The 17,147-nt window shown below is 47.3% G+C and overlaps 1 protein-coding gene across 1 annotated transcript in view; it reads left to right on the top strand.

The window, feature by feature from the left end:
• Positions 1-2,719: 2,719 nt before the first annotated feature.
• Positions 2,720-17,147, top strand: part of LOC126236835 (uncharacterized) — a 35,239-nt gene continuing 20,811 nt past the window's right edge. Inside the window, exon 1 of the mRNA XM_049946440.1 lies at positions 2,720-2,764. The gene's annotated coding sequence lies outside the window, so the exon portion shown is untranslated. The remainder of the gene's footprint in view (positions 2,765-17,147) is intronic.

A 17,147-nucleotide genomic window follows, 5' to 3' on the forward strand; every position in this document is an offset into this window, starting at 1 on the left:
CCCTAGGGGTTTGAAGACCTGCAGCGATACGTCGACCGAGAACATCCCAGACGTGCTCGATGGGGTTTAGGTCTGGAGAACAGGTAGGCCACTCCATTCGCCTGATATCTTCTGTTTCAAGGTACTCCTCCACAATGGCTGCTCGGTGGGGCCGTGCGTTATCTTCCATCAGGAGAAGATAGGACCCACTGCACCCATGAAAAGGCTTACATACAGGTTCAAAATGACGTCCCGACACACCTGACCTGTTACAGCTCCTCTGTCAAAGACATGCAGGGGTGTACGTGCACCAATTGTAATCCCACCTCACACCATCAAACAACGACCTCCATACAGGTCCCTTTCAGTGACATTAAGGAGTTGGTATCTGGTTCCTGGTTCACGCCAGATGAAAACCTGGCGAGAATCACTGTTCAGACTATACCTGGACTCGACCGTGAACATAACCTGGGACCACTGTTCCAATGACCATGTACTGTGTTCTTGACACCAGGTTTTACGGGCTCTCCTGTGAGCAAGGGTCATTGGAATGCACCTTGCAGGTCTCCGGGTGAATAAACCACGTCTGTTCAGTCGTCTGTAGACTGTGTGTCTGGAGACAACAGTTCCAGTGGTTGCGGTAAGGTCCCGAGCACGGCTACATGCAGTACTACGTGGCCGTCTGCGGGCACTGATGGTGAGATATTAGTCTTCTTGTGGTGTTGTACACTGTGGACATCCCGTAATGTAGCGCATGGACACGTTTCCTGTCTGCTGGATTCTTTGCCATAATCTTGAGATCACACTTTGTGGCACACGAAGGGCCCGTGCTACGACCTGCCGTGTTTGAGCAGCTTCCAATCGCCCTAGTATTCTATCCCTCATAACGTCATCAATGTGTGTTATATGAGTCATTTTCAACACAAAGTCACAATTAGCACGTCTGAAAACGTCTGCACACTTACTCGCTGCACAAAAAAAAAAAAAGTTCAAATGTGTGTGAAATCTTATGGGACTTAACTGCTAAGGTCATCAGTCCCTAAGCTTACACACTACTTAACCTAAATTATCCTAAGGACAAACACACACACCCATGCCCGAGGGAGGACTCGAAGCTCCGTCGGGACCAGCCGCACAGTCCATGACTGCAGCGACGCAGACCGCGCGGCTAATCCCGCGCGACTCTGCACCAGCACACCTCTGCATATGTGGACCGTTGCCAGCGCCACCGTGCGACGACCGCAGGTCAAATGCACCGCATGGTCGTACCCCGAAGTGATTTGAACCCGCAAACCGCTCACCAGAGCGTTGTTTCACCATGTATCAGCATTATCCTTAATTTATGAGCAAGAATGTAGAAAGAGCGAAGGAGATAATGGCAGTGCGAGAGAAACAGAGGACACAGTGACAGTGGAACAGAGTAAACAGTGAGAGAACAGTGCTAGGAAAAGAGTGAAGGAGAGAGTGCCAATGGGAGAGGAATAACGAGAAGGAGAAAGTGGAAGTGAGTGGGAGCCATTGACAATGAGAGACAGAGTCTACGAGAATGACGACGAGAGTTAGTGACAGTGAGAAGAGAGAGCAGCAGTGGGGAGGAATGAATGAGATAGTAGCACTGAGGGACAACGACGCGGAGACAGAGACAGTGTCAGGAGATAGTCGTAGCAGGGCCGAACGAAGGCGACAATAAGTTGCGCTGAATGAGCGAGTGAGAATGGGCAAATGGGAATGGTTGGGCATGACAGACTTACAGCGATGCACTAGTGGGTGTGAGCGAATTACAGTTAGGACAGCTAGTGGGATTGGGAGGCGATGTTGTTTGTTAAACAAAAGAGTACGAATATGTTCGCACCCCAATATTTTTTTGTGAAAATGTTTAAAGCAGTTGAGGAAGATAGAATGAGGCAGCTTTTCAGGTTAGAGTCTTTTAATAAAGAGGAGCATATTCACCTTTTAAGTGCTCTGATAGAAGTATTTTTCCTCTGATTCCCTTCTTTTCCCTGCCACAGCAGGGCATATCACTCATGTGAAAAAACTTTGATGGCTCAGTAAAATTTTGAAAGTTTACTTATGTGAAATTACAGTAACTCAGAACTAATTTTACACCTCAGACTTGCTTTTACGTGCATAGAAAATTTTGCACGTGCTTCAGTACTACAACGTGGTGTTTCCAGAACCTTCCTGACGGTTACGGAGACACTTAATATCATATTTATCCGTGCTACGTCACTTTATAAACTACGTTTTCGCCTCTCACCTCATTTTACATGCATATTTTACTTGCGCAAGTAGGATAACTTTGAACCCCTGTATCTCGAAAACAGATAAAAGTGTCTAGAAAATTTTCAACATTGTTCGAGAATATATCGTAAGAATTACAGCCATTTGTTGCGCGTAGTCATCTTGGAATCCTCGGCTGGGTTTTGGTCCACTGCACGAGTACCGATTACTTTTTAGAAATGGGTCGAGACTTTAGGACCACCATGTAGAAGACGCAGGAACACATGGCATACACAATCTGCTTCTCGAGGGTGTTCGGGGGAAGGAAGGGTGGCGACAGAAACGCCATCCGGCCGTCCTGATCCCGTGACGATACGGGATAAATGCCAAAGAAAATGAATAATAGGAGGAAGGAAAATGGCGAGTGCGTCTTCTAGGGAAGGAGATTCTCGGAATTTCACCAGTAAGTAAATATAAGCGGGCGGCGGCGTGCTCAGTGCAGATCCCACAATGTCTCTGACGCTGCTGCTGGTGCTCGCGCTATGGACGGCTGGCGACGCCTCAGGTACAGTACTTCCTCAACGCGCAAGACGGCACTTCCCTCAGCCAATTTGTTTGTTTCTCTTTAACTGCTCGTGTCTCATTACCGTAAACTGGCAACACACACGCCTCGTAAACTACTACCTCTCCAGACATATGAGGAAAGTGCTTATAAAACTTGGTTTAGCTTATCGATAATCTTCAGTTTCTTTTCCTTGTCCATTCGCTTACTGTCTTCAACTGTCCTAAATACAAAGCCTGTATACTCTCTCCGTGACTTTATTATTACTTGTATTACTTCTTTCCAATGTAATGTGACTTTAGGATTGGCCGAGCGGTTCTAGGCGCTGCAGTCTGGAACCGCACGACCGCTACGGTCGCAGGTTCGAATCCTGCCTCGGGCATGGATGTGTGTGATCTCCTTAGGTTAGTTAGGTTTAAGCAGTTCTAAGTTCTAGGGGACTGATGACCTCCGCTGTTAAGTCCCATAGTGCTCGGAGCCATTCGAACCATTTTTTTTTTTAACTTTAGGATTGCAGCGAAATGCAGGAAGATCTGCAGCGGATAGGCACTTACTGCAGGGAGTGGCCACTGACCCTTAACATAGACAAATGTAATGTATTGCGAATACATAGAAAGAAGGATCCTTTATTGTATGATTATATGATAGCGGAACAAACACTGGTAGCAGTTACTTCCGTAAAATATCTGGGAGTATGCGTACGGAACGTTTTGAAGTGGAATGATCATACAAAATTAATTGTTGGTAAGGCGGGTGCCAGGTTGAGATTCATTGGGAGAGTCCTTAGAAAATATAGTCCATCAACAAAGAAGATGGCTTACAAAACATTCGTTCGACCTATACTTGAGTATTGCTCATCAGTGTGGAATCCGTACCAGGTCGGGCTGACAGAGGAGATAGAGAAGATCCAAAGAAGAGCGGGGCGTTTCGTCACAGGGATATTTGGTAAGCGTGATAGCGTTACTAAGATGTGTAGCAAACTCAAGTGGCAGACGCTCTGCATCATGGTGTAGCTTGCTGTCCAGGTTTCGAGAGGGTGCGTTTCTGGATGAGGTATCGAATATATTGCTTCCCCCTACTTATACCTCCTTAGGAGATCACGAATGTAAAATTAGAGAGATTCAAGCGCGCACGGAGGCTTTCTGGCAGTCGTTCCTCCCGCGAACCATACGCGACTGGAACAGGAAAGGGAGGTAATAACAGTGGCACGTAAAGTACCCTCCGCCACACACCGTTGGGTGGCTTGCGGAGTATAAATGTAGATGTAGATTGCATTAAGACTACAGTCAGCGTTAGGATCTTTTTATATAGGCAGTAATGCAAGAATCATCAATTGCCTTAATCTAAATACACGCTGCATGTATACAGAGTAAGATATGACAAATTTCTTGGACACGTTACCATTGTGAATGAGGAAACGCAGAACTATCGACCTTTCGATTGGTTGCCGTCTACACGTCTGACTCTCCCCCAAACAACCATGGACCTCGCACGTGCATCAGAAACAAAGATAGCCGTAGCGTAGGTGCAACCACCGCGGAGGGATATCTCTGGAGAGGTCTAGTTAACGTACGTTTCCTGAAGGAGGGGCGAGCGGCCTCGTCAGCAGGTGCAGGGGCAACTGTGGATCAGTGGTCGTCAAACTGCGGGCCGCCGGCTGCGTGCGGCCCGAATCAAGTGTTCATGCGGCCCGCGGTTCTTAGCCGTATGTTGAGATAATGTACATCTACCAGCTAACAGCCGAATCCGAAGGTCTCTCTAAATTTAAGAACTTCTTAGTGACTGTAGTTTTCCTGCACAGTAACAAACAAAAATACTTAGAGAGGCAATAATAATTTAAGCCTAGCGAACCCGGCAAGGCTTCGTAATTGCTAAATATGTAAGGCAATTGTATATACATTCTAATCTCCCTTTTCCCATATATCTGTACATCACCTCCTACTCTCTCTCTCTGTCCATCTCCTCCTCCCCTCTCTACACTCATCTCCTCCCCCCCCCCCCCCCCGTCATTTCCTCTTCTCCTTTCTCTCTGACCTTCAGCCTTGTCTATTGTTATTGCCAATGAATCCTTGATAGGGAATTGAAATTGCTTAAAATGAATGGGTAAATCTTATGACAGATCTCACTTGCTCCTGCATCCTTGAGGACAGTAATTTCAGTGACATTATTTCGCTTAGTTTTAATCTGCGCGCAGGTAGGATCATAATTTTCGGACGATTCATATTCCGTAGTAGTATTCTAACCATACGTCGATTAGCCATAAATACAAGTTTCCTGTTTTCTATTAAAAACGACTCCGAGGAAGAAAACAAAACAGCACATAGTTTTGTATATAATTTTATTCAATTACATATATAAGGAGAAAGAATATGTCTAAGAGAAACAATTTGTCTTATGTTTCAGGGCACTGCTATTGTAGTTAAAACTGACTACGGGAAAAAAGTACCGCACATTTTCACAGCACAGCATAACACAACATTATCATACTCGCAGTCAATTTTAACAGAAAACTTCTAGATTGTACTTTAAAAATAATCAGTCTACATCCGTCTGAATGCTCCTTAGATATCATGTAAAAATTTCAATTACATCCGTCAAGAACTTTGGAAAGAACATTTCCTGTAAATATATTACATACATACACAAATACATTTATATAACATATAAGTGTGCAGCATATGTCTGTCCAAATGTTTATTAGAATGGTATGTAATAATTTGAAGTAAATGGGCCATGAAGTTCTGGATAGTTTTACTAGCAACATTTCCCCCTCTTACAGTACATATATATTTATATATCATATATTTTAAGTAAATGTGTAGCCTATGTCCGCCCGGACGTTTATAAGAGCATCGTGCAAGAATCTGAAGTAAATCTCACAAGGACTTTTCGAGAATTTTGGTAACAACATTAAAAAACAACTTGTCTTTTTCTGTAGTATAGATTTTATATACATATCCATATGCCATATATATTAATAAAATCTGTAGCCTATCTCTGCCAAAACGTTTATTAGAGTATCATGCAGAAATATGAAGTGAATCAGTCAAGAACTTTGAGATTTTTAGCTAATAACATTTCCTCTATATATATATTTAAGAACTGTGAAGCCTATGTCCTCTGAAAGTTGATTTGAGTTTTCTGTAACAGTTTGAAGTAATTCGGGCAAGCACTTTTCGAGATTTTTTGGTAACAACGTTTAACTACGACTTGTCTTCATACAGTAATTAGAAGTGCTAAATTTTAACTGACGTTGGTGATTATTGAGAATATTATAATTCCATCTTTGCAACTACAAGGAAATGCTCGTTTTTCACGAAAACTTTTCTTTTTATTGATATACCAAGACTGATGATGTTTTATTTCAATAAAAGAAAACGCATTTGATGACAAAGACACATTTTTCATATGGTTGCAAAGAAGGAATTAAAATACCCTGTAAACCAACTGCGGGCAATATGACAATTCGAATGAAGAATGTAATGACGTTGGTGAATTCATCCGTGATCTAAGTGCAGTTGGTCACTTGCCTCAGGGGCAGCAACGAAAGTAGCGCCATGCACTCTGCCTCGCCTTCCGTATCCGCGTTCTGTCCCCCACGCACATCCTCTACGACCTCATCCCCTTCCCCAACCTTCTCCTTTTCCTTGAACACATCCGCACCCTGTATATTGTCTGCCAACTCGATCCCCACCCCCAACCCACCCCCTAGTGTCCCCCTTCCTCTCCATCCCTAGCCCATTACTGCAACTTTAACATTGCGTCCCGCCCTATCTCCATCTCCACACACTCCACCTCCTTTCCCAACGCAACTTCCAGCACCTACCCCTCCCGGATGATGAATTTCGCCCTGACGTCGACCTCTCCTACCAACTCTAATCCCACTTTCCTCCTGCCTCCTCCTCAGGGCTCCCTCTCCTTCCCCTCCCTTCTCCTGAGTGGCTTTCCCCCTCCTACAACCCTCCGTCTCCTGTGCTCCCATTCAGTGTCTCTGCACTCCCTCCTGCCTTGTTCTCCCTCTTCATCTCTCGCCCTGCCTGTCTCCTGTCTCTTGGTAAACCCCCTGACCCCCTATTCCTTTCATCGCACCCCCTCCCCCTCTGCACCTTGCTCTCCCCTCTTTTTCCATCCACTCGGGCCTCTCCTTCGGCAGGTCCCTCCTGGCAAGTTTTATTCTTTCTCTTGTGTGCTTCATCCCTTAAAGTGGTTTTAAGGTGTCTTTGGTCTGAAGTGTTTTAATACTGTGGCCAACATTTAACCTGTGCATGTGACTTCAGTGTCTTTTTTGTGCTCTACAAATCACCAACTGTGTTTTTTTTTTACTTTATGTAGACTTTAATTTTCTCCTATGAATGTCTCCATGTCAGTGTATATTTTCCCTCCATTCTTTTATGTCCCTCTTTTTATCGCCTTTATAGGTGTAATTTTCTCCTTTTACTAGTTGTCATGTCACTCGGCTGAAGAGCAGCGGATTGTGCCGCTGCCAGCCCCAATATGGGGCAGGGGAATCAAATCACAATAAAGGAAAAAAAAACTCCACAATGACAGTTACTTCCAGCCAGAGTCATATCCATAACCATGTTACAATTTACAAGTTTACAAATTTACCACATGGAATCACATATTAGAAAACATCATTGAAAACTGTGCTCTATGGCGCTATTTAATCGAAATTCGCTCAATATATTTGCTTTTTCACAGCAATGACGCACAGACGTGGTATTGTTATCACGTGCACATTTAGAAAAATATTCGAATATTTGGATATGACAAGTAGAATGTTTTTCATGTTTGTTTGTTATACATGAATTAGAGTGTCATAAGTTTTTAACACCTTTACATTACATATTCATAGTCCGTGGGTCACTTATGCTACACATGTTCCCATATAAAATAGAACTGAGCTTTACATAATCGTCAAAACAGCGGTGTAAACATGGAAGATGGCCCTCCCAGTATCATCGATGTAGGCCAGGGCTTAACAACTGGCCGGTTTTGAGCGCGAGTACTCGCGTCTGCTCAGGCATGTGCTCGCGAGCAGGTGCAAGGTCGGGAAGGAGGGAAGGGAGGGGAAATGCGCGCGCACGTTTGAATAGGGCCGCAGCATGCCTATTGAATTCGCACCTACTGTGTAACGTTTAAAGTACTACGATCAGCTCTAACAGTCACTTCGCTGGTTAAGAATCATGTCAAGTCGCCGTTGTGTAACCCCAACCATGCTTTCGCAGTTCAACCGCCATTGGCAGGAATTGTATCTGTTTACAGAAAAAGATGGAGTTGCAAAATGTTTAGTATGTCACAAAACGCTGAATTCTTTTAGGAAATTTAATTTGCAGCGACATTATATGTCGTACCACGCGAAAGACTACGGAAGTGGTAAATGTGATGGACCAGATCGTGCACAGGAAGTTATTAAACTTAAAAGGAAGCTATCCGAAGAAGATCTGGACGACGAAGAAAAATCAACAGGCAGCTCTCAGAATGAGTTACAAAATTGCTTTGCTTTTAGCAAAATCCCTGCGCCCCTTCACTGATGGCGATTTAATAAAATAATGTTTGGTAGCTGCAGCGGAACATTTGTGTCCATCTCAAGTTGAACAGTTTCTGATTGTGCCATTATCTAACATGACCATTATGCGTCGCATACAGGACATGGCAGATGACGTCCAGAGCCAGCTTGCAAATATCTGTAAAGATTTTATGGCGTATTCTCTAGCTCTGGACGAAAGTGTTGATATCACTGGAACAGACAGCTTGCCATATTTATTAGAGGTGTTAATAGAGATCTTCAGGTGAGGGAGGAGCTCCTCGATGTAGTAGCCATGAACACTGCAACTGGAGGTGATATTTTAAGTAGTGTTGAAGCAAGTGTTGAAAATATACGATTGTCGTGGAATTCTTTAGTTTCAGTGTCTACATACGGTGCACCAGCGATGACAGGGAAAAAAATCAGGTTTCGTTGCGCTGTTGAAGGAGAAAATGCAAAAATTGACCGTGCCGAATGAAATAAGTGGCGTTCACTGTGTGATCCACCAGGAAAACCTATGTGCAAAGAGTATCACTCTAAAAAATGCGATGAGTGTTGTTCGTACAACCAATTATATAAGGAAGCATGGGCTACAACACAGACAATTTAAAAGCTTTCTTGAGGATGTAGAAAGCCAGTATGGTAGCCTGCGTTATTACAGCGAGGTCCGCTGGCTTAGTCGTGGCGAATTATTAAATCGATTTTTTTGCCTATTAGATGAGATAAATATGTTCATGGAAATAAATAACATGTGTGTTCCTGAACTGAAAGAGCCTTCATGGAAATGTGATCTCGCGTTCTTAGCAGATTTAACTAGCCATCTGAATGCTTTGAACATTTCACTACAAGTTAAAGATCTGCTAATTAGTCATTTCATAGATCGAATACGAGCTTTTAAAATGAAATTGACACTTTGGGTGAGTCAGCTGGAAATAGGAAATCTAGCTCATTTTCCTAAATTACCTTCCATGCAAGATGTTCACAAAGACTGTGAACGTTATTCACATAGTTTAGTTGCCCTTAAGGAAGAATTTGATCAACGCTTTCAAGATCTGACAGCACTAGACAGTGATTTTGATCTGTTCTCCTCTCCATATCCAGCGAATATTGAAGAGATTCGTCCTGAGCTGCAACTAGAAATTATTGACCTGCAGTGTGACAGAGAATACAGAGACAAATTTCAGAACAAGAAAAACATTTTGCAATTCTACAGACACTTCCCTCAGCATCGATTTCCTCGTTTGCACAAACTGGCGGCTACAATAATATCAATGTTCGGTTCCACGTATGTTTGTTAACAACTGTTCCCTGCAATGAAATGTAACAAGACGCGCCTGAGAAACACATTTTCTGATCGAAATTTAAACTGCACGCTGCGCCTACAATGCACAAGAGCAATTACTCCGAACATAAACGCAATTGTAAAGGGCAAAAAGTACAAGATAACCGAGAATCCCGCACTTCAGTGACACCTTTTATTGTGTAACAGTTCACAAACTAATACGAATGTAGAGGCATACACTAAGCTAATAAAATTATCTGGCACGTGTACATTCTCCTTTATTTGTTTCATTTGTCGCAGTATAATTCGTGAGTGATATTCCTGCAGGCGGCCGCGGATTTACATTGACTGGCGGCAGCTGTTGTGTGCCTCACATGATTCTCCCCACTCTCCGCTCTGGTCCGGTAGTGGGGGTAGCGTGCTCGCGCTGCTCCGTGCTCGCTCCTTGCTGCTCACAGCTTGCTCCGCGAGCACGTATGTTGTGAAGCCCTGATGTAGGCGGATGCTGATAGGTCGGCGTTTTTTTTCACAAGGATGGGGCCCCTCCACGCCCACACCAACGTGGTGACCAAACCAAAAGTTCTACTGTCACCTCCGTAAACATGTTAGTTTTTGAATCAGGCGTCACAGGATGCGGGCTGTGATGTTGTCCATGCGTCTGGGTAAGATTACTCATTAACATGGTCCATCAGGAGATAGAAGTGGTCGAAAACGGTTGAAGGGTAGCGGTTGTAAGGGCAGAGGAAAAAAAGTGCCAAGGCAAGAGCCAAGGGAAAAAAACCTCTGCGACAGTAGGACGGGTAGTAAGGGCAGTAGCGGCTTGCCATCTGCGACAGTGCATGCAAGGTGTGGTTGTGTTAGTTCGAGGTATCGTGCATCGTTACCTTTGTCGTTGTTGGGGCTTGTTGCGGCGCTTGCTGCAGTTGCTGCGTCCCTGCAACGGTTCAAGGTCGTTGTGGATTAGTGGGCGATCGGTCATAGATCGGCTCACAGACGGTGTAGGGGGTGTGTGTGGCTGGTTTGCGTGCTGTGTACCAGTACGGTTTCCCTGCGGTTGTCTGTTTTTCGGCTAGTCGCACATCTGGGTTTCCAGTAATAACTGTGTTGCAGGGGCTCGCCAGTACTGTCGTGTTAGCGTTCTATAGACCATAGATGTTCAGTTCCTAGCCAGTAATGTCTTTGGTCTGTTATGCTTCCATCTATGGTTGTGGTCGTAGTTACCCAGAGAAAGGATAAACGGGTTGCGCGAGTCTCTCGTGTTATTGTACAGTCGTGTGGAGAGTTTTTGGAATACCTGCAAGATAGTATCTAGCCGGTATTCCCGGTGAAGGTCCGCGATGCGTGTGTAGCGCGGAGCGTTGCTTTTGATTTTGAGTACTTTGTTCTGTATGAGCTGCAGACGGCGCAGGCGAGTTGGCGCAGCGTATCCCCAGACAGGGGCTGCGTACGTCATCAGGGGTCTAATAAGTGCCATGTACATGGACCTAGACACCGTCCTGTTCAGTGTGCTACGCCTGTTAAGCATAGGGTAGAGTTGTTTGAGACTCGCGTTAGCTTTGTTGGTCACGTGTTGAATGTGGTCCCCCCAGAGTAGTTTCCTGTCCAGCCAGACACCGAGGTATTTGACCTTCTCGCGGAAACGTATTGGGCGTGTGTGTAGTTTTATTGGGTTGCAGTGCTGATGTTTGCGCAGTTGCTTCGGTCTTCTAGTGAACAGAACGGCCTCGCACTTGTCGACGTTTACTCTAACACGCCATTTCACCAGCCAAGGCTCCGCCGTTGTGAGTGCGGTCTGTAGTCGTGAGTTAATGTTAGACGGCTTCCAATCTTGCGCAAGGATGGCAGTGTCATCCGCGTAGATTGCTACCGTCGTGTTATGTGTAGCTGGGAGGTCGTTAATGTAGAGGTTAAACAGTAAGGGCCCTAGGATACTTCCTTGGGGTACTCCTGCCTGTATACAATGTCGTGTCGATTGTTTGCCCTGCACGTCAGTGTTGAAACTCCTGTCCGTGAGATATGAGTGTATGAGACGTACGAGCCCGTCGGGGAACCCTGCGTCACTAAGTTTGCGTATTAGGCCGTTGTGCCATAGACGATCGAAAGCCTTTTCGATGACCAGGAACACCGCCCCAGTTGCCTTGCTTGTGTTGTATCCGTGTGTTATGTATTCAACGACGCGGAGGAGTTGTTGTGTTGTTGAGTGGTGATTCCTGAAACCGAATTGCTCCGGTCTCAGGGTGTCGTTTGTGATGCAGTGCCTGGTGAGTCGTTTTAATATTACCTTCTCAACGATCTTGCTGAGCGCGCTCAGCAGACTGATGGGTCGGTAATTTTGTGGGAGGGAGTGGTCTTTCCCCGGCTTCCTGAACATCAGGACCTTGGCCGTCTTCCTAAAGGCGGGGAAGTGTTGGTGCTTGAGTATGGCATTCGTAATGTGTGCTAGGTAGTCTACAGCTTTGTCCGTGAACTCCTGGAGGACACGGTTTTGAATGTCATCGTGACCAGGGGCCTTCCTAGCGGTGGTATGCATGATGGCCCACTTGACTTCTGCTGTACTAGCTTGTCGGATGTTGTTGCGCGCTGGTTGGGCCAATATGCGTGTGACCTCCTGGTCCGTAGCAAGTGTGAACGCTGGGTCTGAGGGATCCAGGTTCGGTGTGAATGACGCTGCGAGTGTGAGGGCCATCAGTTCCGCTTTTTCTTCCGCAGAATATGCTGGTCCGTCTGGCCCTTGTAACGTGGGAGTGTACAGTTTCTCCCTGGTGAAGTGTCGGGCTAGCTGCCACACGCCAGGTCGCGTGGTGTCCAGCCCTTCGAGTTTCTGGTCCCACTGTTGTGTCTTGAATGTTTGTATTTTTTCACGGATTATACCCTGGAGCCTGTTAATGTGCCGTTTGAAGTGCTGGCGCCTGGTACGCTGCCAGTGTCTCCTGAGGCGGTTCCTCATTGAGATTAGGCCCAGGATTTCCTGGGGCAGGGCAGCACTGTGTTGTTGTGGCGTGCGGATTGGTATGGTGTCGGCTATTGCGTCCTGGACAGTGCCGGTGAGGGTTTCGACTGCCTCGTCAATTTGGGCTGTCTCGTTAATCGCGTGGGTTGGTGGGATGCGACTGTCAAGCGTTTCCTTGAACTGGGTCCAATTCGCGCGCTTGTAGTCTAACATCCTGCGTTGTTCCATGTGCTGCAGTGTTTCTTCAATGTACAGTATAACGGGTTGGTGATTTGAGGGCAGATCGTTTTCAACGGCAACGTTGAGTGTCGTTGTTATGCCCTTGATGAGGGCCATGTCTAACACGTCTGGCCTGTGTCCCCTCCGGTAGGGAATGTGCGTCGGTTCGGTCGGCGCTAGTGTGATGTAGTTTCGTCCTAGTGCGTGTTCGTATAGTTTCTTGCCGTTGGAGTTTCGTATTCGTGAGTTCCAGTCCGGGTGTTTTGCGCTAAGATCTCCAGCGGCTATTACGCGCGGTGATAAGTTGAGTATTGTGTTGATGTCGCGTGTTTAAATGTTTTTAGGGCTGTTGTATACTGACACCAGTGTAGTGTAGGCTCCGTTGAACTTGACCCTGACGGCGGTTGCCTCTAGTTTTTGAAGTTCAGGGAGCACTATGTTTGTGTGTTCTATGTCTTTGTGTACGATGATGGCTGTTCCGCCGTGACCGGAGCCTTCCGGTCGGTCGGTACGATAGACGCAGTAGCCGGTGAAGTTCAGTTGGTTGCGTGGTTTGAGCTTAGTTTCACTCAACAGTGCGATAAGGATACCCTTACGCTCCATGAGCGCGGCTAATTCCGCCCTTTTGTTACTGATCCCGTCTGCATTCCAGAACAGGATCTGTGTCACTGTCTGGTTGTTTGCGATGGGGGCGGGGTGTGGCGTGTTATCCATGTATGGGTGTAAACAGTGTGGTGAATGCTGTTTGTATGGCAGCCAAGTACTGCCCGGGTGGAGCAGTCGTGAGCTGTGTGAGGAGTGTGCCGACGACCGCTATGATCTTGTGAAGGATCTGGGTGGTCGTGTGACGGGGGAATATTGTTTCCAATAAACCCCCAGATGTTGTGTTGGCGTTGTGTGTGTCGGCCTGTGGCTCGGTTGTGGTGTTGGCGGCCGCTGGTGCGGGTGTTGGCGTTATGTATGGGCTGGCGCTTGTGTTGTTGTTATGTGGAACATTTTGAGGTGCCTGTGTGTCAGATGTGGTGGGGGGCGGGGTAGTGTGTGTGCTGGTGTCGCTGGCTTGCTGACTGTGTGTCTGTGTGGCATTGTTTTGTTGTCGCTGGGTATTTTGTAGTGGTGCACGTGTGTTCCCGCTCCTGTTTCCACGTGTTTGCCTACGCCTTCTCTGGTTTTTTGGTTCTGGGGTTCCTTGTGTTAGTGTGTTTTCTTGTGTGTCATGTGTAGGTTCGCAGGCAGTGGCTACAGGGGGTGGGGTCGTGTTGTTTCTGGGGGCTGGTGTTGGTACCGGTGTGGGTGCAGTGTCGTGTGTTGGCTGAGACGATTGTGTTGCTGTCGCAGCGGTTGTGATAGGTGCGTGTGCTGGGCGCAGAGGTTCCGCGGCCTGCACCGCTCCTCCAGGGCGTGTAGCCATGGCGAACGACACTCCGTTCCTGACAGGGTTTAGTGCGGGCCTTGGTCGTGTTATGACGTTGGATGGCTTCGACTGTTGGTTTTTGCGCCTTTGCGCCTCTGCGCCTCTCTGTACACGTTGCAGCCCCTGTAGTTGGCCGCATGGGCTTGGCCACAGTTGGCGCAACGGCGTATGTTTTCGTTTATTAGTGTACATGCGTTGGAAGCGTGTTTGCCAGCGCATCCGCGGCAACGGGGTGCCAGGCCGCAGCGGAGGGCCGAATGACCGAACCGCTGGCAGTTGTTACATTGTTGAGGGACCTGTGGCGGTTCGTAGATTTCTACCCTTACGTCAATCCGCAGAAGGCTTTTTATCTGCAGAAGGCCGCGGGAGGTGGCCGTGTCGGCCATCTCGACTAGGTAGTGTGGTAGACGGTGGTGGGAGCGGAAGCCTGTCATCCTGGAAGCACTTTTCCAGTCGAATCCAAGAAAGTTAAGCACCGTTTTTACTGTGTTGTTTGGGGTACTGGGGTCCACCCCCTTTACCACGTACTGCTGTGTCCGTTCTTCGGCGGTCCTGTACGTATAGTGTTCGATTTCCTTCTCTTCGAGGAATATAAGGAGATCTTTATATTCATTGTTAGTTGATACGTACAGTGAGGCCCTATCCCCAGAGTACTTCGTGTGTGGCGTGCAAGGTGAGTGCCTTTCCGCGAATGTTGTGTTGAGGACGCTGAGGTCCCCGTAGTTCTGGATTACGACTGGGGGAAAACCAGTCTTCTGTTGTGCGGGCGTAGCTGCGGCTGGTACTTGTATGGTGTTGCTGACCGCAGGTCGGGTCGTGTTTGTTGTTGTGTTCGTGTTCCTAACCGGAAGTGCGGGTTTTGGTGTAGGTAGCAGCGCCTTTCGGCTACCTTGCGAGTGTGGTTGCTCGCTTGTTTGCGTGGTGTTTCTCTGTTTGCGACGTGGGCCCTCCACCTGCCAGGGCCCAGTGTAGTGTTGTTCTGTGTACGCATCTGCGGCTGCTGGTTCCGCCGTTGGAGTCAGCTGCCGCAGTGGGACAGTGGTGCATGAGTCACCAGTTGCAGGTGAATGTAGTGTTATGTGGAGTGTGCTTGTTCGTGTGGGGGACTCACTTGGGCCGCAGAGGTCGGTTATCAATCGACGCTGGCTCAGCAGTTCCTGCGCTTGCGCAGCGATCTGCCGGTCCTTGTCGGCCAACACCTCCTCAACGGCGGCAAGCGGGACGCTGACGTCGATGGGAACAGCCGACTCTCGCGCCTCTTTAGCTGCAGCCTTGCTGCGGGTTAGGGCGGGGGAAACACCGGCGGAATCTGCCATCTTAGTGTTTACAGGAGCTTTATTTGGTGTGGGTAGGCACGACAATTATGCTTTTTCTGAAAAGAAAAGGCTAACAAGTAGGTCCTACAGAAGAGGGGGAATGCCCTACGGCCTAGCGTGCCCCGTTGGTGCAGTGGCGCGGCACCTAAAGGAGGTGCGGGGGAAGAGAAGTGGGCTACAGTACGCGGGGTGGTCCGACGTGAACGGGCCCCTGGCACTGATCAACCCTAACACAGAACGAGAGAGTCTCGCTAGGTTTGTAACCGAAGTTACGGATTACTGTGAGTCAGTGACTCTTAACGACAATAGAGCTTTTCCGCGAGCTACGCGGCTTTTCGACGAAAGGGAGCAAGCTCAACCTTCCGCCGATCCACCGAGCGCTACTGGCGCCTCGAAAGGAACTCTCTGTAGAGCAGAGCGGTCAGCGAGGCCTAAACCCCAATAGCTACCGTTGCACCGGCCATCACCGGCTCAGAGCTCCTTCCGCTACGACGGCAGGAGCGCGTCTGAGGTCGGCGTGTGTCGACGGGATAAGCGGAGAGCAGACGAAGCCAGCGGCCTCCCACCGAGTATCGAGTCGCAGTCGTCTGCGCAGCGGCACGCCGTCGGCAGCCGATGACGTTGCCGTGGGTGTTGGATCGGCCCCACCGGTTGACTAAGAGGATCCACCCCTGGAGTTAGGGATCAGGGTGGCAATCGATTGGGTTGGCGAAACATGAAAAAGGTCCAGCGGCGTTAGCAAAAAGTCATTATAAAATGTCTGCTGAAAAGAGTTTTTGATTAGCACACGAACACACTTAAAATGTCTCTCGTGTTCTTGTATTGTTTCATATGTTGTCCGTAGTCATTTTCGCATCCGTCGCCAGTTTATCCAGTCTGTGACAGGTAATCTTCGCTGTACTGCACTTACAAAATAAACCTTTCTCACAGACTATACTGTTCGGTATGGTTCATAATTTTTATTATTTCCCACTGCGGCAATATACACATTGTCTACATAGCAGAAAATTTTATTTAACGCAAAATGTTTTGAGTATTTAGACTTGCACATGCTCGACGCCGTTATTTCAGTCATTACGGCACTCTGTCGCGTTGATGTGTAACAGGATTCCCCACATGTTCTGACTCGCTTCACTGCACGGCAGTTCGAAATACATCACTCGACAGGTCTTTTAAGTCCACCGTCACAACTTCTATTGAACCTACACTGACGCAGCACTGTTGCTCCTCTCACGGAGTCTTTACAGTTTCACTAACATCACTATTTAATGTCTGTCTCTTGGACAAATGTCTGTCCGATGCACATGCATCTCTGTACATTGTCGTTCTCAAATTTACAATTATACAGATGCATATGCTTCTTTTCTGCAAATAGGATCTATAATTTTGCTGACAAAGCTTTTTTTATGTACCTCTCTATCCCAGTTAGTGATCATCTGATCATCTGGATTCTTGTTTCCGAAAAAGCAAGGTTCTGGCTCGATTTTTACGAAGTAATGCAGTTGTGGTTCAAATGGTTCAAATGGCTCTGAGCACTATGGGACTCAACTGCTGTGGTTATCAGTCCCCTAGAACTTAGAACTACTTAAACCTAACCAACCTAAGGACATCACACACATCCATGCCCGAGGCAGGATTCGAACCTGCGACCGTAGCAGTCGCACGGTTCCTGACTGCG

Source organism: Schistocerca nitens, chromosome 1 (genome assembly GCF_023898315.1).
Source record: "Schistocerca nitens isolate TAMUIC-IGC-003100 chromosome 1, iqSchNite1.1, whole genome shotgun sequence".
Lineage (NCBI taxonomy): Eukaryota > Metazoa > Arthropoda > Insecta > Orthoptera > Acrididae > Schistocerca > Schistocerca nitens.